Here is a 25,610-nt window from a genome sequence, read left to right as displayed (position 1 = left end):
TGCATTCAGGGGAACACCTGAGTGTTTTGAAAATTAGAAGGTGAAGGGTCAATAGATCAGGTCCTGTCAACAGTATTCTCTGAATCTTGATAAGATCTTAAACAGAATGAACTTAAATGGTTAAAAATGTGGGAGTTCAATGACACCAACAGTAACTCTGGGAATATTAGTATCTGTTATTTCAGTGGATTCTCAAACTGTGTATGAACACTTATAAGTATGACACAATAGATGTTAAATGCATTGGTAGTTAGTCAGGAATCATCCCACTTGAATGAGCAACAGGCTCAGGCTTTATGAGTATCAAGTTAGCTTAATTTCATCAAAGTCTCGTTCCTTATTGTTCTGTAGTTTGGTTGGGTGAGTCCTCTGCTGCTTTTGTCTGGGCTCACTCACATAAATGCCGGAGAGCTGTTGAATTGGAGAGGGCAGACAGCCTCCTGTCTGTACTTGGCAGCTGATACTAAGTGTGGACTGTGAGCTTCCTTGCGTCTGGATCATGTGGCTTCCTGTTTTCCAGCAGGTTGGTATCATTCTCAGAAAAGCATTCCCAGACACTGGATACAGAGGTGCAGGCTCTGGAACTTGAGTGACAACATTAATTTACTCCTCACTTTCACAAGTCACAGCCAGTTATAAGACTATCTCAGATTAGAAGATTGGGGGTGGGGGGTGGTCAGTGGAAGGAATTTCCTCCATAGCAGAGTCTACAAAGAATTTGTAGGCACACTATTCTACTGAACTATCCATGAGTAAATCTCTATTAGCCTTTGGTTGTGAACCATAGCTTTACTGCACATTTACATTTGCTCCCAAGAGACCAGCATCTGGGAGAGGCTTTGGGCACCCCGTATATTTGTTGAATCCTGAGCCTCTGTGGTTTGGAGGTAGCATTGTCTATGCTCTGCATATAAAAATCATTGTAAAAACCGAGATACTAGCTGCATGTCTTTTTATTCTTAGAGAGCCAGTGTGCCCACCTGTAGCTTAATTTTAGAGATCTGTTTAGATTTCACTCCCTGAATTGTTTACAGAAATCCAGGTCTAGGACTATGCCCTTTAAAAAATGATGGGTTTTTCTATAAAGGTCATGTGGCTCTCAAGCATTTGGCTGAGCCTTAGGAAGATAAAACAAAGGTGACTGAAGGCCAAAGGATTAAATTCCCAGTCAACAAGAGGGCTTTTGAAACCTGAGAAAGAAGCCTAGAATAGTCCATGGAACAGAACACCTTTGTGAGAATCTCCCCCAAACCCCCAAACTGTACTGTTTTCCTAAACAAGAGAAAAAAGTGATTCAGAGAACATTTAATTGAGTTTCTGTCTTCATGATGGTGACCTTTAGAACTTCCCATTTACCGTAAAATGAACGTAATGACAGTTAAAAAAAAAAAAGGTTGATTAAGGCAGAAAGTGCAAAATAGTCTTCAGTGCCTGCTTATTAAAGAGGGGAGTCCTTGTTCAGCCACTGGACTAAATGAGACCATCTGGCATTCTCTGCAAGGAAAGGATTATGACCATGGTGGGAAAGACTCTGGAGTAGAACCCAGATGAGAGCTAGGTGAAGGAGAATAGCTGCGCTACACAAGAGGGCATCTTTGGGACAAACAAATTGTGGCTAGCCATGAGGGATATTTATAAAGTGAAGTGTTAATTTTCTTTTGAGTGGCATCTGGTGACATCCTCTTACTGGATTATAACATGGGGAGAAGGAGCAAGTAGAGCTAACCACTGAGTTTAGCATAGGGCCTCATTCACAGGACCTCATCTAATGCTAAGACCTCCCAAGACCATGACTCCAGATAAATTCAAGATGTAAATTTGGGTGTCGAGATTCTAACATAAGAACTTTGGGGGCACATTCAGTCCATGGTGAGGTAGGCAAACACAGATGTAGTTTGGCAACCCATGATCCTGCTTGAATTGAACTATACACAAAATCTATTCCAAACCGCACAATCTGGAGTACTACCTACACCTAGTCCCACACTCTTTTCTAAAAATAGCCATCCATCACTCAATGTTTGGCTCCTCAGTAATCTGTAGTGACTCTTCCTTTGTGGCCATGGGAAGGAGTAATTGTCTTGGGCAATTTCATGTTCTTATAATATAGTATCTTACAATAATAGTATCTAAAACTCACAATGAATAGAAATGTATTTGCCTCACAGTTCTGGTGGTTGAAAAAAATCCAAGATTCAGGAACTACCTCAATAAGTGTTAACTGTGGTAACAGAAAGTGAGTGGGCCAAAAAGTCCATGTTGAGTGAGATTGAGCAAGTGGGGAAGGACGGTCAAAAGGAAAGAGAGAAATAGAACCAGAGAGGCTGACCTCCTGACCCAATTCTGGAGTCAGAGCCTGCATGATTTCATCACTGCCTAAAAGTCCCACCTCCCAAGAACTGAGGTTAAATTTCCAACCTGTGAACTTTAGGAGAGGGTCAGACCAGGGCAGCCTCTAAGCAGGTAGATATAGATCACGCTGTGGTATTTAATACACATCTACGTTGTATATGGATCAAACCATGATCGTTAATGTTTCCTTCTCATATCATGTTTCAAGGCTCCTTCCTTCTAGCTATTTGTCAGATATATGAGAGATTACTGTGAACTGCTGTCATTCCACTGTGCTATTGAACACGGAAACATTCCTATTCCACTCTGTCTGATACTTCCTCTGCCTACTTTCTAAGGCCTCCCAAAATATAATTTTAAAAAATAGTTGAGCAATATTCCATTGTTTGTTGGGACTGTATTCTCACTGACCCATGGATTGATATCTAGGTCAGTTGCATATCTATTGTGACTAGTTGGGTAACTTTTTGACATGCTGACATCACTTTCTTTATGTGTGTACAGAAATAGGGTTGAGTCAGATGGCAGATCTAATTTTAGTGTGTTGAGGAAACACTGCATGGTCCTTCTCAATGGTTGGATGATTTTACATTTTACCAACATTGTAGAAGAAACACCCTTTCTGTAATTCTTTCCAGCAGCTGTCATCTTTTGTATTTTTAAAAATTATATTTTATTTTCAGTCATGCCTATGCAGGTATTTCTGACTATGGGTTTGTGTACATGGATGGTGCATACAGAGGCAAGAGGGTATTAGCTTCCTTAGAGCTGGAGTTACAGGTAGTTGTGAGCAGCCCAACATGGGTGCTGGGAACAGGACTTGAGCCCTCTGTAAAAGCGATACACGCTCCTAACCACTGAGTCCTCTCTCTAGTTCCGTCGTTTTCTCTTTTTACAGTAGCCATATGAACTGACTGGTTTTATGTGTCAACTTGACATAAGCTGGTGTTATCACAGAGAAAGGAGTCTCCCTTGAGGAAATGCCTCCATGAGACCCAGCTGTAAGGCATTTTCTCAATTTGTGATCAAGAGGGGAGGGCCCAGCCCATTGTGAGTGGTACCATCCCTGGGCTGATGGTCTTGGGTTCTATAAGAAAGCAAGCCCAGGGGGTTGGGGATTTAGCTCAGTGGTAGAGCGCTTGCCTAGCAAGGCCCTGGGTTCGGTCCCCAGCTCCGAAAAAAAGAAAAAAAAAAAGAAGAAAGCAAGCCCAGGGGAGCAAGCCAGTAAGTAACATCCCTCCATGGCCTCTGCATCAGCTCCTGCTTCCTGACCTGCTTGAGTTCCTGACTTCCTTTGGTGATGAACAGCAGTGTGGAAGTGTAAGCTGAATAAACCCTTTCCTCCCCAACTTGGTTCTTGGCTTTGATGTTTTGTGCAGGAACACAAACACTGACTAAGACACCATGCTAACTGGGATAAGATAGTATCTTACTGTGGCTTTTATTTGCACCTTACTGACGACTAATGCTACTAAGCATTTGTCCCGAAATTTGTTGTCTACTTCCTTTGTATAATTCGCCCATTTTAAATCAGGATATTTTTCTTGAGTTTTAAGTGTTTGTACTTGTTGCCGTAAGATTAAATAAGCGGCTGAACTGGTTCCCGCGCGTTCTTTGCTCACATCCCCTGTAGCCTGGTAAGATCAAAGCTCTAGAAACTTGTAGTTTAGTAATTAGATTTATATGTTAAATACTCAACCCACAATACATCCACAGAATAAATTCATTGCCAATTAATAAAATAGAAACCGCCTACCTAGGACAAGATAAAATTGCCCCAGACCACTTGAATTGGAATCATCTTCCTCTATCATCTCCATCTTGAATCCCCTCCTCCCTTGCCTTTACCCCGCCTACCCTTCCTTCTCATCCAATGATAGGCTATGCCTTATCCTGCACCCGCCTTGCTGCTTAATGACATCATCCTACGTATGACTCCAGGTATTATTGGCTCAGTAGCTCACAGTTTTCTTATTCTGTAGGTTCACTCTTTATTCTGACTCCTGCGCAGTGGAGAAGGACCTTGATTTCACTTAATCTCATCGACAAATGATTTTCTGTTTTTGATTCCTGTGCTTTTGGGGTCTTGTTCAAAAAGTTCTCACCTATACTGGTGTTTTAAAGTATTTGCCCTTTGTTCTTCTCTAGTAGTTTCAGCTTTTTACTTAGATTTGATCCATTCTGAGTTGTTTTTTTTTTTAAGTTCAGAGTGATAAGGATCAAGTTTTAATCTTCTTATATACATATACAAGCTTTACAATACCATTAGTAAAAAGTATTTCAGTTAATTGTAAATATATGAAGTTACATCTGATCAATCTATTGTGCTTCATTAATCTATGTGCCTGTGTTTGTGCCCAGAGCATGCTATTTGGAGCACTGTAACTTTGAGATATATATTTTTTTTCTAAAGACTTATTGCACCGAATCTTATGACAAAGGACACTGGACATTAAGAAAGAGGTCCACCCCAGTCTTTGGAATCCAGTGCAGTTACTCTTCTTCTTGTGTGTACTCTGCTAGCATTATTGAGATATTTTTGACATTAGGCTGGGTAATGTCTCCAGCTTTGTACGTTTTCCTTTGTGTCTCCATATAACTTTAGGATGGATTTTTCTAGCTTTGTAAAGAATGTCTTTGGTATTGTGATGGGGATTTCACCAAATCTATGTTACTTTGTATACTGTGTACATTTAAAAAATATTAATTCTCCCAGTCCATGAATGTGGGATGTCTTTTTTTCATTTTCTTGGCATTCCCTCCAAATTCTTTAATCAGAGTTTGAAGCACCATATATTTGTATTCTGTGTAATTATAGGTATTAGTATTCATTGTGCCTTTGGGAGTTCAACTATAGACTATTGTATACATGCACACACATACACATAGGTGAAGCAACTCCATTTATCGTGGTCTTTCTTGGTTAGTGATTTTCATATCCTTAAGAGAAATACTTTGCTGAGGGTGGCATGAAAGCCTAAGTAATGAAAACAGATGGCTGCTTGAGGTCCTAAGGGAGTCATTTACCATCCTCTCACCACTGTTTCAAATACCAGAGGTAAATTAGGATAGAAGGAAGAAGGGAAGATTTATTTTGGCTCATGAGCTCTGAGGTTTCAGTTCACATTTGGAAGATCCCATTGCTCATGCTTTGAATCAGCAGCTTGTCCTGATGGATGTATTGGAGCAAAACCGCTCACTCTGGTAGCTGTGAAACAAAAGGGAGAGAAGAGGAGGTCCTGGTCCCCCATTTCCCTTCACAGATATTTCCCCAGTGATCAATGTATTTAAAGTATTAACAGATATATTTTGGGCATAAGTGTGAAATTTTCAAATTGCTAGCCTCATTCCTTAAAGCCACCAGTTCTGTTTCTTTCCTGTTGTTTCTTGCTTAAAAGTAGAGTGCTAAATTGATGTTTTTTGCAAGAATATAATAGACAAATAAGAATTATGTTCAATGGGTGTGTATTATCTTATTTTCTCACTGCTGTGATTAATACCTAGCAAAAAGTGACTCACAGAAGGAAGGATGATTTTGGCTTGAGATCTGAGAGGGTAGTGTCATCTTGGCAGGGATGGCATGACAGAGTTCATGGCTGTGGGCAGATGTAGCTAGGGCTCTTCATATCTCTGCAGAACAGGAAGGAGTGGGTGAGGGATGCTTATTGTCTTCTGGCTTTCTTCTCTGCCCTTTTATTCAGCCCAAGTTCACCAACCCTTGGCATGGTACCACCCATGCTCAGGGTGAGTCTTCTGCCTCAGTCAGTTCCCTCTGGAAAGGAGCTCATAGCTACAACCAAAGGTGTGTCTACTGGGTGATTCTAAATCCCGTCAAGTTGATAATGAAGAGGAGCTCAGTGGACAATGTTTTGATGTACATTTGGATGGTGATAATAGTTACCCCAGTCAGGGTAATGAGCTTATCCATCATCTCTCATAGTTAGATTTGTTGTACTGAGAACCCAAGCAATTCTGAACACAAAACAAAACAATCAAAAAACCCAAAACCAAAACCCCACAATCCTTTATTGTAATGTGACCGTCACTTGAAACTGAGACTTGCCATAACACATATTAAAAGGATGAACTTTTGTCTGAAAATAATATTACACATAAACTACTCGAGGGGAGTAAGTAGGAAAGTGGGTTTCTTACCGTGAAACTTGTCTTTGGCAAGAAAAAGTCCGAGATCATATAGTCGAAGTTGTCTGGAATACTTAAATTGGTGATTTCTATTTTCAATGTATTTCCTTTATCAATCGTGGTCTAGTTAGAGAAACAATGGGAGATATTTAATGCAAGAAATCAATAACTGTATGAGCTATCTGTATAGTATAACAAAAGATCCTAAGACTAGTAGTTTAATATAGCAATTTTTTATTATGACTTACGAGTTCTCCAGTTAGTAGGTTGTTGTCTCCTGGTCTGGACTAAACTCCTTCATATGTCTGTGCTGGATGCCAGGTCAGCGAGATGGCTTTGATCGTGAGGCCTGGGTGATTATGTACAATTTGGTTTTTCTAATGATGTTTCTCATCTTCCAGTAGGTAAGCCTGGGCTTATTAATATGTCAGGAAGGTTATTGGGTTTCCAAAGCAAGAGCAGAAGCATGAAGTCTATTTAGATCTAGAATCAGAACTAATATAACATTGTGTTTACTATGACTTATGAGCTGAAAAAAGGAGTAAGACTTTTTACTGTGCTCTAGCGGTAGAGAAACAGCTCCATCTTTAATAGTATATTTCAGAAGTCTTTAGGAAGGGACATGTTAATTGTGACTACTGGTATAGTAGCCCCTGATCCACTACTTTATCTTTTAATGCTTTCAGCAACCTATGATCAAATGTGGTCTAGAAATATGAGACGGAAAACTCAGTAAAAGTAAAAATGTACTTTAGAAAAAAACTAGAAGGCTTTTTAAAAGTTACAGCCTTCTGAGTACCACGATGCAATCTTGCACTGTCTCACCCTGTCACCATCTCTGTTGATTAGGCTGACCATCATGGCCTAGCTATGTTTGGGTTCAGTAACCCTGGTTTTACTTTCACAGCCTTAAAGCACAAGAGCATTGATGCTTGCAGTTCAGCCAGGCTCAGAAAAAGCCGTAGCATGTTTCTTCTATGCGAAAGAGTAATTTTTAGTAAGGGAAGAAAAAAAAATCCAATGAGGGTATTGCTAGAGTTAAATGTGCATTATCTTGGAAGCATGAACAAAAGTATTTATGTCTTTTAACAATATCAGAATTTGGGCTGGAGAGATGGCTCAGTGGTTAAGAGTACTGACTGCTCTTCCAGAGGTCCTGAATTCAAATCCCAGCAACCACATGGTGGCTGACAGCCATCTGTAATGGGGTCCGATGCCCTCTTCTGGTGTGTCTGAAGACAGCTACAGTGTACTCATATACAAAATAAATAAATAAATATTAAAAAAAATATCAGAATTTATTGGTTATCAAAGTCACAAGGTATAGTGGTTTTATTGAAAGCAGCCTGTGAAGTAGTCCCAATCCTTGGAAAATTGGCTCAGGCAAACACAGACCAATCCCAACTGTTCCAATCCCAACTGTTGATATCAACTATAAGACACAGTAGACACCATACCATGAATGTGTCATCTATTTAGATATGCATTTATATAGGTTACAGGATGGCAGCAAGGGATAAAGAGGTCTCAACAGAGTAAAGGAGTTCCATAGTGGGTCAATTTAGAGGCAGAAGTAGGGAGTTAGGGATCCAGAGACAGTTCTTGTGGGAATAAGATAATGAATGCTGTTGGAGGTTTTCCAGAAGTACCCGTGACAGATCACTTGGAATAGTGTGTAATGATAACGGGGACCAAGTAGAACCAAAGCTTCTAGGACAAGAGTTTTCTACCCATCATTCATTGGATCACACACTGGCTGGTTAGATGACAGGTTAGTGTCATTATCATACTTGTGGTGATTTGAATAGGTTTGGCCTCCTCAAATTCATGTGTGTGAATGCTTGGCCATTGGGAGTGGCACTATTAGGAGGAATAGCCTTATTGGAGGAACTGTGTCACCATGTAGGTTGGCTTTGAGGTTTCCAATGATCTGGCTCTGCTCAGTGCAGAACATAGTCTCCTCCTGACCTCTGCAGAGGACAGTCTTCTCCTGGCTGCCTTCAGATCAAGATGTAGAACTCTCAGTTCCTTCTCCAGCACCAAGTCTGCCCACAAACTATCATGCTTCCCACCATGATGATAATGGACCTAATCTTGGAAACTGTAAGCCAGCCCCAATTAAATGTTTTCCTTTATATGAGCTGCCTTGGCAATGGTGTGTTTTTACAACAATAAAACCCTAGCTAAGACGATAATGTTAGATGTCCTCCTTTGTAATGGGATTCAGGTGAAGATGTTATATCCTTCCTCAGTCTGCTGTGCTTGATAAGTTCATGGTCTTTCTAATAATTTATTTTAATAAATTATAGGGAGATGCCCTTCTTACATTTAGAGATAGTTATCCTTTTTCAGTCTTCTGGTGGTGCTGGAAGACAGTGTAAGTGTCCTTAAAGGTATAGAGTCACCCTGCCTCTGCATGTGCACTCAAAATGGAGTCAAATGCTTTTGTGAGATGCAAGTTTTCAGGGTAAAGAATAGCCAGAGTCACCATTTTAGGGCAACATCTAAGATTTATAGTAAGACCTATCTTACGGTGAAATGTGATTAAGAAAAGAAATGTGTGTTAGTTTTGCTGTGCATTGGAAGCTGTACAAGTTACAGTCATAGTGAGGGATGAATCCTTCACTGAGTTGGAAAAGCCATCCAGTATGTGACCATTGACAGAAAATATGTTCCAACTTTGTTAGGAATGGCCACCATAGACTCATGTGTTTAAGTGCTTGACCTCTGCACATAAACACACACATGCACACACATGTATCTGTTAGGCATACCTGTACCCAGACTCTTAGATACATACATTGGTTGAAAGATATAAGAGAAATATAAAACCAGAAAACTTTCTGCTAGTAAAGAAGTTGCTGCCTAACTTTCAACAGAACTAAAGTTGATGAAGGAGAAGGCATATCATTCAAAGTAAGGGCTAGAGGGGCTAGAGACATAGATAGCTCAGTGGTTACGAGCACTGGCTGTTTTCCAGAGGATCTGGGTTTGGTTCACTAGGGTCACTCTAATTCCAGTCCCAGAGCCTCAGATGCCCTTTTCTGCCTGGTTAATCTTTTTTTCTTTTGTCTTTGTTTTTGAGACAGGCTTTCTCTGTGTAGCCCTGGCTAACCTGGAACTCCCTGTGAACTCAGAAATCTTCCTGCCTCTGCCTCCTGAGTGTTAAAGGCATATGCCACCACTGCCTGGTAATCACTGGTTAATCTTAGGCTGTGTCTAATGTATGGGTTAACCTTTGCTATAGTTATGCACACATGAAGACATGCAGTATGTATGATGGCTGACATGCTTGCTGTTTCAGGTATCCTTTGGGGTCTTGGCCTCCCTCATGGGTAAGAGAGGACTATCATCTATCCTAGTGATAAAAGTATTAGAGCTGGAGGAATAGAAGAAAGAACTGTGCTTCAGGACAGGTAAGAAAGAAAGAAAGAAAGGCCTAATTAACAAAGATTCAGCTGCTGATCAGAAGGCCATGTATTTGGTACTTTGGAGAACAAAGTCTCAGTTGCTACTGGACTGCTGAAGGGACTGCAGATCTATGGACATAGGATGACTTTCTTTTTCATCCTTGTGATGATTTACATAAGCAGAATGGGACTGAAAGCCTCAGCCTGAGAATTAGGGAAACCCAGCCCAGAGGCTTCCAGATGTAGTAGATAGAGCAGGTGCTAAAGTGAGAAAATGAACCTCTGTGGGGTGCTGTGACTCTGGGGAGTGGTGAAATGCAAATCCCCTTTCAAAGGCAAATGTTGGCTGAGTCAACTCAATTGCTAAATCCCCAGGGAGTTCCCTTGGGTCCTTTAGCCAGTGTCTTGGCAAGAGAAGAGAGTCATGGGCTAGATACATACATAGTCTGAATGGGCAAGAAAACCATATTCTACTCAATGACCAGTTTTTTTTTTTTAAGAAGTCTTTATGTAAAGTTGATAGGCACAAAGGGATTCATGTTACTTCTCTTGTTTGGTGAATAATCTTAGCTATCACCACTGAGAGTACCTGGGTGTTGTGTATAGAGAGATAGGCAATACTAAGTAGAAATGGTTAAGCAAACACCAGTCAACAGCCAAAGGACAGCCATCAGATTCTGTAATGAGAAGTACAGATATTAGAGAAATGTAGTGCTCTCTATTACTGACCATCAGAAGAAGGGGAGGTGGTGGGGAGCAGGAGGCAAGATATGTAGCCAAGGATGAGGTCAGAAAGGGTTTATAAAAATTCTGCTCTGAACGTCTCAGAATCTTAATTATTGATCCTGAAGCCATGTAAGGAGGTTGCGGGCTGATCTGGCAGACTCGTGTGTTTTAAATATGCACTGCTTTCCTATAAGAACTATCATACACTGGCAAGTTATCCTGGGAATTAATCAATTATTGCCTGAAAGAGGCTGGCAAATGTAAAACAAAAACAAACAGGAAAAAACCCAAACACCATAGTTATGTCACCTCAACTCTTTGAGGCATATTAGCACATATAGAGAAAGTGAGCCTCAGAGGCTGGAAGTGGCCTGGTGTGAGGCTGGATGGCTAAAGGCAAAGTCAGGATAAAAATTCAAAACACATGATTTTTAACTCAGTGGGTTTATAATCTGACCCCCCAAACTCAGACAAATTTGTGGCTTATATTTTGACAGAGGCTTAGTCTTTATTGAGACCATGAGAATCACCCATGCATTCTTTCCCAAATGGGCACACCTAGATGCAATCCAGAACTTGAGAGGCAGGACCTGGGGGGCAAGGGTACAAACACTTGGGGGGTGCTTATGCCAAAACAAAACCAAAGCACCAAAACAAGACAGTTTTGCTGTGTCAGACTGATGCTGGATTCCTGAAGAGCCAGCAATTCTGCTGGTTTTAGCATCTTCCGGGTGTTCCACTTGTCTCTGATTCCCCTCTACATCACGGTGAGTGCTTGAGGGGTTCAAGTGAAAGACCTTGCAGGAGAGATTTCTACAGGCATGTGCTTTGACCAAGGATAAGTGTTAAACTCATGACAAAGGGGTTGGCTTTCACTAGGCTGAGTTAGGCATTCAGCTAATATTTGTATGTTGTATAAATGAAATATGATTTATGCATGTTAAGTGTGAAAGCTTTATATATAACATATCTGGGATCACTAAGATTTCTCTTCTAGAAGGTAGGAATATGGAGTGTAGCTGTGATTCACTCAGGAGCACTCCACCAGGCCTAATGTGTGCTGATAAATATAGCCCTCCTAGTGTTCAGAACCAATTTCACACCTCATCCGTTATCACGCACAGAATGTGTAAGAAAGTCCCTGATCATGGTAATACATCAGCTCTCAAAGATCAAAATTGCCTGAAGACCAGAAAAAAGAACACCGTTATAGTCCATTGTGCTTAATCAGCTACCCAGACATTGATGGATTTCTGAAGATACTTATACTTAAATCCTGACATCTACAGTGTCTCAAGGAGAGCCTGCAGTGTACAGCCATCATAGAAACAGTTTCACAAAACCATTTCTCATCAGAATCACAGTCTCTCTTTATAGAAATATTTTAAGAAAAGTCAGACAAAGACTGGGGATAAAATCCTACATAGAATAATCAAAGCAACTAGGTTACCAAAATCCTCACTGTGTCCACAACAGGCATCACTAACAGAACAATCTATGTTCTTGCTTGGCCTGGATGAAGCTTTATTGCTTCTTAATCTAAAGCTCTAAGTCATCACTGCTGGCTCATGTAAGCTGGCATGTTGAAGGGGAAGTCAATGACCACTGCTGATCTACAATTCGTGATTATGACTTCTCTGGAAAGGCAATATAAACAGGTAATAAAACAAAGAAATGGCAGATGAAGTACTCTGGATTGAGAAAGGATATTGAAGTAGGTTATCTGGACAGATATTGCTTCTGTCCAGAAAAAAAAAAAAAAAACTATTCAAAGACATGGCTTAAGCGTGTCCTCATGGTGGTGTTTCACTAACTGAACTTTTGGGGCCATGTGTATCAGAACTACCAAGGTTTTTATTTTTTTATTTTTTGGTTCTTTTTTTTTTTTTCCGGAGCTGGGGACCGAACCCAGGGCCTTGCACTTCTTAGGCAAGCGCTCTACCACTGAGCTAAATCCCCAACCCCCCACCAAGGTATTTGCACTCATAGTCCCTGTTTATCTCAGTTACATTGATGTTGGATCCACTGCCCCAGGGAGACCTGGATTCTAGTCCCAGCTCTGCCACATGCTTGTGGCATGAACTTGGTGTCTTGGTTACTTTTTTTTTATTGCTGCAACATCATGACCAAGGCAAGTTAAAAGAAAGCATTTAATTGGGAGCTTTACTTAGAGTTTCAGATGAATCCGTGATCATCATGACAGGAACCATGGTGGCCGACTTACTTAGAGTTTCAGATGAATCTGTGATCACCATGACGGGAACCATGGTGAGCATGCAGGTAGACCTGGAGCTGGAGAACTCTCTAAGAGCTTACATACTGACCTGCAAACTGGAGGGGGGGAGGCGCTTTTGAAAACTTAAAGCTAAAAAAGACTGTATTCCCTTCAACAATACTGCATCTTCAATCCTCCCTAAACAGTCCGTCAACTGGTAACCAAATACTTAAGTTTAGGTATAGCCTTACCTGAGCCTCAGTTTCCCCATCTTATGGAGCAGGAAACAATCATTAGCCATGCTACCAGTCTCTCTTACAGGGTAGTCCCTAGTGTCATTCAAGATAAAGACACTTGTGATAATTTGGAAAGAAAAAGATGTCCAAAACACAGTACATCCACCTGTTAGTTTGTAGCAAGTTGGAGAATTTCCTCAAGTGCCAGTGTCCTACTAAAAACCAGGAGAAAAGTGTAAACATTTTTCCAGAGTCCACAGCAGCCTTTATCAACCATAGCTGGTAAAATTTTGGGACATTTGAGAACTACTTGACCTAGAGTCTTATCCAAGATGGAGTTAAGGGATCCAGGGTGAGAAGGATGGGTTACCTAGTCTCATAAATATTTGTTTTGGTTTTTGTCCTTTCCCCTGCAAATGGCTGACCTGTTTGTCTTTCAAGTTTAATTCCCATTCCAGTGTTTTACAAATAGATTTTACTTTATCTTTAGTGCATATATATTTATATATAGTGTATTCAGATTACTTTCACTTCCTACCTTCTCCTTTCTAGACCTGTCAACGCTAACAGGAGATTTATACCCCTTTTTCTTTTTAAGTTTCTTGGGCTCATATCCATTGTTGGCAACCAGAAAACCTTCACAGACACTTACTTTCTCATTAGCAAGCTAGGGAACTGTCAATGTTTGCTTTACCCCAGGACCCTGAGTGACTAACATGCTTCCTAGAACACATTAGATTAGGAACATTTCAATTAACAACTAAAATGAGAGCTGCCCGAGGGCTAATCCTAACAGAAAGAGATCCAAGCCAGGTCCTCTCAAAGCCAAGAGATAAGGGGCGTAAAGTTCCTGGCTTTTATATATGGAGACTCAGGGAATGATTTCTGGGGATCATTTTTTGAAAGGTAGGTAAAGCTTAGATGAGTTCACAGAACACACATTTGTAAAGCAAGAATGACATCTGAGTTAAAATATAGCTGTGGTCATTCATGAACGCCTTGTGCTATAACTCCAGGGTGACTCTGTGTCTACTACTTCTCCAGAAATGGGGTTACAGCTAGACACACCCATTATAAGTAGAAAAACGTCAGAGGCGGAAAATGTATTCCAATAGTCCAGTCAAAGAGTGTGGCTTAATAACAGAGGACAGTGAGGATCAGTTGTTCATGCTGGTGATTGGGCAGATAAGTTGTGGCTAGCTAGGGCCTGGCAACATACAGCAGCCCATGTGGCTCATCACTAGTTTGAGAGACGATGAAAAGTCCAAATACGGCATCCAAGGCATTAAAATACTCTTCAAACCATTGTGCAGTTGAAACATCATGTGTAGAGCGTTGATAACAATCCCAGAGACAATATGAATAGAAAACTGCTTTACCATGTGGCCCCTTCACTCTGCTGGTCATCATCACACTCCTTCCACCCTGTTTTGCACCCACCTCAGGGTGGATGCCTGAGACTATGCTTCTTACAGTTCACTCATGGCAGCAGCATCTTACTGGTACCTGTGATATTCCTGAGTGCCACTGCAGACCAAGTGAGTCCAAGCTCTGCGGGGTAGGGGACTGTAATCTTCTATAGCCCTTGGGTAATTAGGATGCTTCTTCAAGTGTGAGAACCATAAGTGTATGGCAGTGAGTTCTGTAGTTTCTGGTTGAAGCGTAAGGTAGAGGGAAGGAGTTAGAATGAGCTGGGGGTGTGTGTGGAGAGATGGCTCAGTGGTTAAGAGCACTGACTGCTCTTCCAGAGGTCCCGAGTTCACATGAAACCACAGAAACCACATGGTGGCTCACAATCACCTGTAATGGGATCCTTTGCTCTCTTCTGGTGTGTCTGAAGACAGCTACAGTGTACTCACATAAATAAAATAAGTCGAGGGAGAGAGAGAGAGAGAGAGAGAGAGAGAGAGAGAGAGAGAGAGAGAGAGAGAGAGAGAGGAGAGAGAGAGAGAGAGAGAGAGGAGAGAGAGAGAGAGAGGAGAGAGAGAGAGAGAGGAGAGAGAGAGAGAGAGGAGGGGAGAGGAAAGAGAGAGGAGAGGGAAGAGAGAGGAGAGGGAAGAGAGAGGAGAGGGAAGAGAGAGGAGAGGGAAGAGAGAGGAGAGGGAAGAGAGAGGAGAGGGAAGAGAGAGGAGAGGGAAGAGAGAGGAGAGGGAAGAGAGAGGAGAGGGAAGAGAGAGGAGAGAGGACAGGGGGAGGGAGGGGGGAGGGAGGGGGAGAGGGGGAGAGGGGGAGAGGGGGAGAAGGGGAGAAGGGGAGAAGGGGAGAGAGAGAAAGTTGGGGCATGTCTTTCTGTCTCTCTGCTATGGTGTAACTTCATTCCTCACCTGAATATCTCAGCCCCTGGAAGATTTTCTCTGTTCTGTGACCAATAAAGCACCACAACTCCCCTCTCTCATCACTTTGGGCCTAGGGATGTTAGACATCCCTCCTATCCTGGAGCCAAACATTGGGTTCATACAACCAGTCTTTGTTGAAAGATATGTTATTGTTTTGGTCTTTTGATCATTTAAGTTGTTCATATCTTAATTGATTTTTGATAGGTTATACATGTCTAAGATTTTATCAAAATTTCCATATTTTCAGTGTTCAGAATATGTTTTCAAGTATTCTCTAATGATTTTCTATATTTTACTAGAATTTATAGTGACCTCTAATTAATTAATTAATTAATTAATGATTTATTTTTTGAGACAGGGTTTCTCTTTGTAGTCCTGGCTATCCTAGAACTTCCTCCATAGACCAGACTGGCCTTGAACTCACAGAGATCCATCTGCTTCTGCCTCCTGAGTGCTGAGATTAAAAGTGGGCGTCACCACTGCCCATCTGATCTCCAATATTTTAATTACTAATTTTCTTAGCTTTGATCTTTCTTTTAGTTAATTTGACTAGAGGATTTCAGGTTTTTTTTTTACCTTTTTATTTATTTTAGAGTGAAGTAAAACTTATTTATTGATTAAGCTTTGTAATTTCATTTAAAGTAATTGATTTTTTAAAATTTATTATTTCTTTTTTACTTATTCACTTTATATCCCATCCTGGTCACTCCCTCCTACAACCCTTCCTCCTTCTCCCTTCTCCCTTCTCTTGTGGGTCTCCTCTGGATAGGGTGCATCAATTCCCAAAGGGCTAGGTGCATCCTTTTTCATTGAGGCCAGACAAGGCAGCCCAGCTAAGAAAAGCATACCCCATGGACAGGCAACAGCTTTTGGGAGAGAATGTTGTTGGGACCCACATGAAGACCAAGTTGCACATCTGCTACATATATGCAGGGAGGCCTAGGTTCAGCCTGTGTATGCTCTTTGGTTGGTGGTTCAGTTTCTGAGAGCTCTAAGGGTCCAGGTTAGTTGATTCTGTTGGTCTTTCTGTGAAGTTCCTATCCACTCTGGGGCCCACAGTTCTTCCCTCTACTCTTGTCCCCAAGTTCCATCCACTGTTTGGCTGTGAGTGTATGCATCTGTATCTGAGTCAGCTGCTGGGTGGAGCCTCTCAGAAGACAGCCATGCACGGCTTCTGTCTGCAAGCATAAGAGAGCATCATTAATAGTGTCAGGGATTGGTGCTTGCCCATGGGATGGGTCTCAAGTTGGGCCGATTATTGGTTGGCCATTTCCTTAGTCTCTGCTCCATCCCCCGTTCTGTATTTCTTGTAGACAGGAAAACTTTTTGGGTCAAAAGTTTTTGGGTGGGTTGTTGTCCATAATGCTCCACTGATGCTCCTGCCTGGCATTAGGAGGTGACCTCTTCAGGTTCCATATCCCCAGTTTTCTTAGTTTTGATCTTTCTTTTAGTTAGTTTGACTAGTGGTTTGTCAAATTCTTTTTATCTTTTTATTTTTAAGGTTGTAATTTAATTCAAACATTTCTCCCTTTGTTTTTCTCCCTCTCAACCATCCTATATAATCCTATTTACACCCCTGTACACTATGGCCTCTTTTTTTCACTAATTGTTGCTTTGTATGCATATATGTATTTGTACATATTTCTAAATTCTTATATATAGCCTGTTCAATTTACTTGTATGTATATACATATAATTTTACTTGTATGTATTTTTCAGGGCTGTTTGGGACTAGACGACCAACAAATTTTGTTTATCGTTTCAAGAACCAATGTTTTGTTTGATTCTGTGTGCTGTTCCTTAATCTCTATTTCATTAGTTTCTAGCATGATTGCCAATATTCTTTTGATATGTACTAAGCTTGGGTTGCTTTTGTTTAGGACTTTGAGGTATATATATCATTAAGTTATTTGATTTTTTTTACCATTTTTTTAAACTATAAGCAGTCATAAACATATACTTTCTTCTTAGAATTGCAGGATCTCCTGGATTTCAATGAGTTATACATTATTTTCATTTGGTTATAGGATTCTTTTAATTTCCTCACTGATTTCTTCAATGACCTGCTTTTCATTCAAGACTGATCCAGTCTCTGTGTATTTGTATAGCTTTTCTTGCTATTGATTTCTAGATTTATTGAATTATGAACTTGAGATTATTTTATATTTGGTAAGACTTGATCTATGGCCTATTTTAGAGAAGGTCCCATGAGATATTGAAAAGAATGTATGTTATATTTGAATAGAATATTCTATACATATCTGTTAACTCCATTTGATTTGTGGTTTAGTTAATTTTATTTTATGTGCATGAGTGTTTTACCTGAATGTATGTCTATGGACCATGTATGATCCAGGTGCCTATGGAGGCCACAAGAGCGTGTTGGACTCCATGGAAATTGGATTGTAGACAATTATGAATTGCTGGGAATGTCAGTGCTAGGAAATCAAACCAGGTCCTTTGAAGAGCAGCCAGTGCTCTTAACTGCTGAGCTACCTCTCCAGTCCCTATGACATAGTTTAATTCTGACATTTCTCTGTTTTTGGTTTGCATAACCTATCTGGGATGGAGTGGAATATTGAAATTATTATTATAATATCAGGACCTGACATTTTTATGTCTATTAATGTTTGCTTTATGAAATTGGAAACATCAATGTTGATTCTTAATTTGAAATTGCTTCTTTTAAGAAGCCCTTTTTCTCCAAAAATTCATCTATCTATCTATCTATCTATCTATCTATCTATCTATCTATCTATCTATCTATCTATAATCCATATATCTATTTATCTATCATCTACTTAGTTATGTGTGTGTGTTTGTGTACAAGTGTGCACACACGTGCAGTGCATGTTCTGTTGCAAACTTTCAGGATTCAGTTCTTCCCTTCCATTATGTAGGTTTTGGGATTGAACTCAGGGCATCCAGGCTTGGCAATTAAGTGAGCCAGCTCACCAGCCCTACAACTGTTTCCTGATTGTTCTCTTCACCATTCCATAGCGGTCTTTGTTACCTATTTTGACTAATTCTGGTTTAAAGTCTATTCATCAGATATTAGAAGAGCTATGACAATTTGCTTTGTTTCTATTCACCTGACTGACTGCTCTCCATCCTTTGGTTCTAAGTCTGAGGTGTCTTTATCCTTAAGATACATTTCATGGGGACAAATACGTGGATCTAGTTTTTAAGCCAGTCAGCCAATGTGCCTGCCTCTCTCTCTCTCTCTCTCTCTCTCTCTCTCTCTCTCTCTCTCTCTCTCGGTGTGTTGAGGACATTTATGCTTGAGAGGTGTTTACAAATGCAGGATTTTGGGGTGGGATGTTATGACTCATTAGATTATTGTCTGTTCTTTCATCCTCTCCTACACCATTGGGAAGCTGTTGTATTAGATGTGACGTATTCCACCCTAACTCTCCTTTGTTCGGACTTGCTCTCATGAGCGTTATGCTTTCTTATGCTCTTGTGACTGAAATTGACTTTTCCCCTGTTTGAGGTAGACTGTCCTTCCCTATGCTCAGTATTTGAAAACTATATATCTTCTGCAGTGTTGGCCCGATGGTCATGGGCTGCCTTGATTTCTTGACCAGTGTCTTGAAGTGTCTTTATTTCTCTGTCGATTTTTCAAAGATAGCTCTTCTGGTGTGGCAGTCTGAATGAGAAGGTCTCCCAGTGGGCTCATATAATTGAACGATTGTTTGCTTAGTTGATGGTGCTGTTTGGAGAGGTCTAAGAAGTGTGGCCTTGCTCGAGTAAGTATGTCGTTGGGGGTGGGGGCAGGTTTTGAAGTTTCAAAGCCTTGCAGTCATTCTCAGGGCGGGTATTTCCTCTGATTCCTGCTTATTGTTCACAGCGTAAACTTTCAGGATCAGCATCGTGCTGATGACTGATGATTGCTGCCATGCTTCCCTGTTGAGATAGATTCATTCACCTGGAACCCTGGGCCAAATAATCCTTTCTGTCTATAAGTTGGCTTGGCTGTGTTTGTTTATTACAGCAACGGAAAAGTAATGAGTACAGCCGGTATAGCCGTCTTTGTTGGCAACTACTTACTTCCAAGGCTTGCAATACATAATTTCTTTCCTAGGCACATATAAGTAATGTTTGGGCTTGTGAAATTCATGTCTGTGGTCCTGAAGGTATCAGCCATGGAGGAAGATATTTTTTAGGTCCTGAGGGAGTATGGGGCTCATGGATTTGTCAATATGGGCCGGGCAATGTTGTATATGAATGGAGATGCTCCTATGTTAGATGAGCCAAGCTCTGATGCAGAAGCTTAAAATCACAGTAACAATACTTCTAGAGCTCTAGAACATGCATGGAGATATCCTCTGCTCTCTAGGGATAAGCCAGAGGAATGCCATTTTTTTTTCACGAGAAGCTATACATCCAAGTTCTTTCTTGGGTGGGAAAGGCAGTCTTTCTGTCTTTTGGTTATATGATTCCAGTTGGTGACAGAGGTTTGGGCTACTGATATCAATGTTCTTGGAGCTGCCAGGAAGCATTCCTGAGTTCCGAGAATCAGCAGAGATTTTCCTGACCCCTAATAGACATGTGCAGATGGAGTCAGAACTTCATAGCAGGAACTAAGATTATGGACTGGGGAAGAAATTTCCCCTAGTTCTTGACAAGCAAGTGAGCTTGGGACTCAGTACAGGTCTTCAAGTTGTAGGATGTTGAGAGGTTTCCTTTTCCATATGAGTGATCTGTCAGCCCAAGGTTTCTGGTTCTTCTGAGGGGAACAATTGCAAATCCTAAGCCAAGAAGGTATATAACACTGACTGTTGTAATGGCTTGGGTTTGGGGAGCTGGGTGAGACTCGAAGTACATTCTCTCTTTGAAACACGATGGCTACCCTTAGGTAGATTATCCTAAACTGTATTGAAAAGCTATAATGGCAATGGAGTTCTCTTGCTGTTGTATCTGTTGGGTAGTGCTGTCCTGTTTGCTGTCACTTTTCACTTGTCTCCTACTTCCTCAATCCCTCATCCCTCACAAGGGAGCCAGGGCTGATGTCACGAGCTGCAACTTCTCCAGGTTGACTTTCCTTCTTGCCATCTAAGGTTCCAATGATTTACTAACTCATTTCCAGACTTTTCTCTTTGTCACTGTCTTCAAAAAACAGTTTTTCCTTTGTTGGCTTGGATTCTATGCAGCCATCTGGGTGGTTTTCCTCTAGTCTGTCAGGCTCCTGGATCTGTCAACCTGGACCAAAGGAGCTTCATCTGGCCAAGGAAACCTGCCATCGATTATTGCTGGGATGGCATACTTTCCTATCCCCCATACCCTCTGTACATGTCCACACCAGTCACCCCACCTCTAGCTGATCTCTCTGTTGGGGTTTCCTGATCATCTGCTGCTTCTGGATCACTCCACTATCTCTTTGGCCACTCAGATAAACCCCAAGCATTGTAGATTCCTTTCACCTTTCCGGTTCTTGGCATTTCACCAGCTCCAAGGCTATAGCAAATTTTAGAGACCAGGTCTTAGCTTGTAACATTGGTGGTCCACAGAGTAAGATGGAGAAAATACCTATATAATGTAAGCCCTAGAATGTGAAACATAGGATGACAGCCGCTTAGGGTAATGTGAGAAGGGAACCCGATTCTCCGATTGGATTGCGTCTGCGCAGTGGCTTTGAGGAACACTGTTTGAGCATAGCAACTGATTTTGTTAACTCTTTTTGGAGATGAGCAGAGTCCTGAAGGAGATAGAGTGATTTGCTCAAGGTCATCCAGTAGATTAGTTCAGGATTTGTATCAATGCTTTCTTAGCTTTATCGCTTTCTGTAGATCCACAAATAAGAATGACTACAGGGGACTTTCAAGGGAACATTCAAAGAGTGGCTGCCTTCTATTAACCCATCATCCCTTCAAAGTCTCACAGTCTGTCAATAGGTCCCTATGAAAAGCATCAATAGCATTCTCCCCCCTCCCCGAAATGCCTCCCTCCTGCCCCGATATAAATGCCTTGCTGGCTTGTTAATTTTAGTTGGAAAATCAGAGACCTAGTGACAACCAGTAACGTGCAGGGCTCCTCTGCTGTTCAATAAATGCTAATAAACGGTAATCTGCAGTCTTAACAATTGCTTCTGCCTGAACCCAGATGCAAGGGCAGAGATTACTTTGGTCTGAATTGGATTTGAAAAGGCCGAAGGAACAAGGCTTTGAGTGCGCAGTGGAAATGCCAGTTGAATAATAATTACAGCTGCGCTGCCGGCTTGTTGAAGTTGTGCATCGGTTCAGCGTGAGCCAAGAGGGACTAGCAAAAACCTTCAGAATGCTTGTGCTTGTGGAATCCAAGAGGAAGGCTTCAAACAGAGTCTTGGGAGCCTGGGGGTGGCTTGCTACAGCTCTCCCGATGTTCCGAGAGGTCCTTCTGCTCTTGTAATTTGCTCGTTTTATTTACTCTTCAGAATCATCACAGTGACTCAGCCAGGAGCTGTCTTACGGGCAGGTTTTAATTAGTGGCTTGGGAATTCAGGGAGGTACATAGGGGTTCCAGAAGCTACTTGCCCCACTAATTATTTCACACACTCCAAGAATGGAATGCTTGTGCCTCTGGTGATCCCAACACACAGTTAAGGCCAGCCTGCCTCGTACACTTACCTCTCTGACCTCAGCATTAGTCACGTGTTGGATGTGAAGGATAGAAATTTGTTTATGAACACACGGAAATGATTTCCATATACTCCCACTCCTGGCAATCTTTTAAATTATGAATACTAAATTATGTCCTATGGATCTAACTGCCCAATAGATGCATGACTAATTGTTTTTTCCATTTGAAACGGGAGTCTCCTGGTGGGCTGTATGTTTTGGTGCAATTATGTGGGCCCCAGGCCAGAGCCGGGCCATTTTAGCCACCTGAGGAGTGTGCTAATTGTCCTGAAGTATATTGCCTGGTGTGTGCCTCATTGCTGTAGTGGTCTTAATGGAAATTTCTAATTAAAAATAAGAAGAGAGTCAGAGTTGGATGCCTGTATTTTTTTCTCCAGTATTACGGTTCAGACAGAGTCCCCTTGAACGTGCCCATGTGAGCAAGCCCACGAGGGGAGGGAGCTGAGGCCGAGACTAACATGTGTCTGGTTTGTCTAGTAGGTACAGCTTGGGCTATTGGAGCTCTCATTAGAGCTGGGCCAATGTCAACATGTCTTCCCCCATGCCACTTCTCCCAGGCTCCGTGTCAGTCATCGTGTGGAGCGTGTCCCAGTGGGAACTCTGGGAAGAAACAAGGCAGGGATTTTAATCAGCTAGAGTTTCAGGCTGACACCTGGAGGGAGGTCACGGACATAAGATTGTTCTAGAAAATCATATGCACAACCCACTGCTGCCAAAAGACCAGGTTCCTTAGTGGTTCAGTAAGCAGTCCAAGATTGGATCAGAATGTCGGCTCTGTTCTTATTAACAGTACATTCTTGGAAAAGCCACTTAGCTCTTTTGAGCCTTGGAGTACTTCCTTATAAAGTGAGGATAAATAACAATAGAAACTCTGATGGCATATCGGTGGACATTTGCCTAAGACATTTTTGTATTGTACATGGTGAGTCCCCTTTCCTCTTCATGCCCTCATTTCCCTCCTAGGCTGTCCCCAGTCTTATAACACAGAGACTGAGAAGACTGAGGCTATTAGTCAAAAGTAGAGACTAGAAAGAAAAGGCCAGAAAAGAGAATGGGATTTTCTTATTCCTGTGGGATAAGGCTCAGCCCATTTATACCAACTGACCTAGAGATGTTTTTGAGAGAGAAAATAGTTTGTAAGAGGTGTTCTGGAGGCAGGAAAGACAGGAAATGGAAGGAGGAAGAGTAGAGGGAATGAGAATTTGAGAGAGCGAGCCCTCTGTGGCTTGAGCCCCTTGAATACATAGGGTACCAGGAACTATTAATTTCCCTGAATTTTTGAACATTGGGTCATCATCTGGTCTTTGCATATGGAGAGAAAAAGAAGTAGGACAAGTCAGGGAAGATAGGTCTTCAACTTCTGTCTTCTGGGTCTGTATTTAGGATTAGATATGAGGACATTATTCTGAGCTATCCTATTGTGCTCATTGCCAAGCCTCGGAAGAACTAACGTTGAACCTTTGATGACACCAGTCTTTTGGGAGTGACAAACACCAAGAGGCATAGGTAACTAGCAGAGGTCTGTGCTGGCTTCTACAAGAGATGTGCAAAAGCTTTTGGAGAAATAACTTCATGCAATAAAGTATCTGTTTGCAGGTCTGAATTGGAGATGGGGCCATTGAACCATTGCTCTGGGTAGAGCCCATGAAGGGAACAGCAGAGGTACAGGGATTGGGAGATACAGAGTGTGCTCAGAATAGTAAGCAGGAGATTTACTATGTTTCCTAACAGCCCAGCCTCCAAGCCTGCAAGGTCAGGCAAGGTCAGGCAAGGTCAGGTGATGAAGGGTCAAGTGAATACCTGGCTTAGGAGGTAGGCCTGTGAATGAAGCCCTAGTGACTCTTTTCTTATTTATCTCAATATCCTTCAGGTTTATTTCCTACCACCTACCTATTCCTCCCTCCTCCAATCTATATTTGCAATTTGCTAATGCTCAGCTGGTTTTCTGTTGACCTCCCAGTGCCTTTCATTTTCCTTTCAAAGAGTTAGTTCCATCTGGGCTTCTAACACTGTCACTACAAAAAAATTAGATTTCTTAGTGAGATCTCTTGAATAAAAGTTTTAAGGGCTTTTAGAATGACTTCATAAATGTTTTCATGGATGAGAAGGCAGAGTTCAGGAAAATCACTGGCTCGGGAGTCCTTCAGACCAACCTCCTTATTTTAAATAGATAAGAAAGAAAAATTTCACAATAAGAAATTTGCAAGAATGAGAAATGATCTCCTGACTCTTAGATCCAATTGGGGGCCTTTGAAAGCTTTCTTTTAGAAGGAGGGTGGCTTGATAATTTATTTCTGGAGCCTGAAGTTGAGCAACACATGTGTCTTAGTCAGGGTTCCTATTCCTGCACAAACATCATGACCAAGAAGCACGTTGGGGAGGAAAGAGTTTATTTAGCTTACACTTCCACATTGCTGTTCATCACCAAAGGAAGTCAGGACTGGTACTCAAACAGGTCAGGAAGCAGGAGCTGATATAGAGGCCATGGAGGGATGTTTCTTACTGGCTTGCTCAGCTTGCTTTCTTATAGAACCCAAGACTACCAGCCCAGGGATGGCACCACCCACAATGGGCTGGGCCCTCCCCCCTTGATCACTAGTTGAGAAAATGCCTTACAGCTGGATGTCATGGAGGCATTTCCCCAACTGAGGTTCCTTTCTCTGTGATAACTCCAGCTTGTGTCAAGTTGACACACAAAGCTAGCTAGTGCAACAGGTTTGACTCTTGACTCAGTCACATACTCACCTAAACAAGAACAGAAATGTCCATCCCACTGTATCTCCTGTTGTATCTGCAACAACCTCAGATGTAGGCAGTCCTGTCCAATGGAGTTGCCTAGATAAAGGTGTCTATCTCTCCATCCTTAATTGCTGTCCTGACTTGAGAATTCTTAGGCCTACTTCTTTGCCATAAAGCAAATCAGTGCTATTGAAAAGGATGGCTTGCCAAGGAGGAAACCTCTCATTGTTAGGTCATGATGATCATGAAGGGTCTGGACCCAACTGATAGTGATCCAGGAGGGTGGCATAAAATTTTACCTTGGAAAGCTCCAATGCCACTGTGGAGAAAGAGCATGGAGACTTTGAGGCTCAGAAGTGACTCTTTTGCATCCTCATTGGGGCTTTTTCCCTTACTCTTTAAAAGGAATTGCACTTGACTAGAGTCTTAGTGACTGTTTTTGCCCAAGACTCTTGATTTTCCAGCTTGAATGTTTTCCATGGGAGAACACAGTACATGCTTATTTTCACATATTTGTCTTATACATCCAGGAAAAGGACAAAAGTGTGTGTGTGTGTGTGTGTGTGTGTGTGTGTGTGTGTGCATGGGAGGGAGGGAGTGAGGGGGAGAGAGAGAGAGAGAGAGAGAGAGAGAGAGAGAGAGAGTTCTTCTGAAGGCTTGGGGCTCTATAGCAGCACTTGATGGAGCTTTTAGAATTCATTTCTGCCTCTGCAAGCAGGACAAAAGAACTCTGAAGGAAGCTTTTTGCTGGTATAGCCCATCTCTCTTCCCCTTCAGGCTATTCCTCTGCAAACATGGTAACATGAGGAGTTCTAGAAGGACTCTGCATTAGTTAA

At 41.6% G+C, this 25,610-nt stretch overlaps 2 long non-coding RNA genes and 1 other non-coding gene across 3 annotated transcripts in view; 1 reads left to right on the top strand and 2 right to left on the bottom strand.

Moving 5' to 3' along the window:
- Window positions 1–247: 247 nt before the first annotated feature.
- On the bottom strand, window positions 248–4,220 carry LOC120095073 (uncharacterized). Its single transcript, XR_005490135.2, has 2 exons — window positions 4,109–4,220; window positions 248–584 (listed from the first exon to the last, which is right to left on the bottom strand). It is a non-coding gene; the product is annotated as an uncharacterized LOC120095073 (long non-coding RNA).
- Window positions 3,211–25,610, top strand: part of LOC134480670 (uncharacterized) — a 60,438-nt gene continuing 38,038 nt past the window's right edge. Inside the window, exons 1-2 of the long non-coding RNA XR_010055323.1 lie at window positions 3,211–6,154; window positions 9,800–9,911. This is a non-coding gene — a long non-coding RNA (uncharacterized LOC134480670). The remainder of the gene's footprint in view (window positions 6,155–9,799; window positions 9,912–25,610) is intronic.
- On the bottom strand, window positions 4,766–4,913 carry Snora81 (small nucleolar RNA, H/ACA box 81). The gene has a single exon (XR_005490936.1). It is a non-coding gene; the product is annotated as a small nucleolar RNA SNORA81 (small nucleolar RNA).

This window comes from Rattus norvegicus, chromosome 10 (assembly GCF_036323735.1).
Source record: "Rattus norvegicus strain BN/NHsdMcwi chromosome 10, GRCr8, whole genome shotgun sequence".
Classification (NCBI taxonomy): Eukaryota; Metazoa; Chordata; class Mammalia; order Rodentia; family Muridae; genus Rattus; species Rattus norvegicus.
This window is presented reverse-complemented; position numbering and strand designations above follow the sequence as displayed.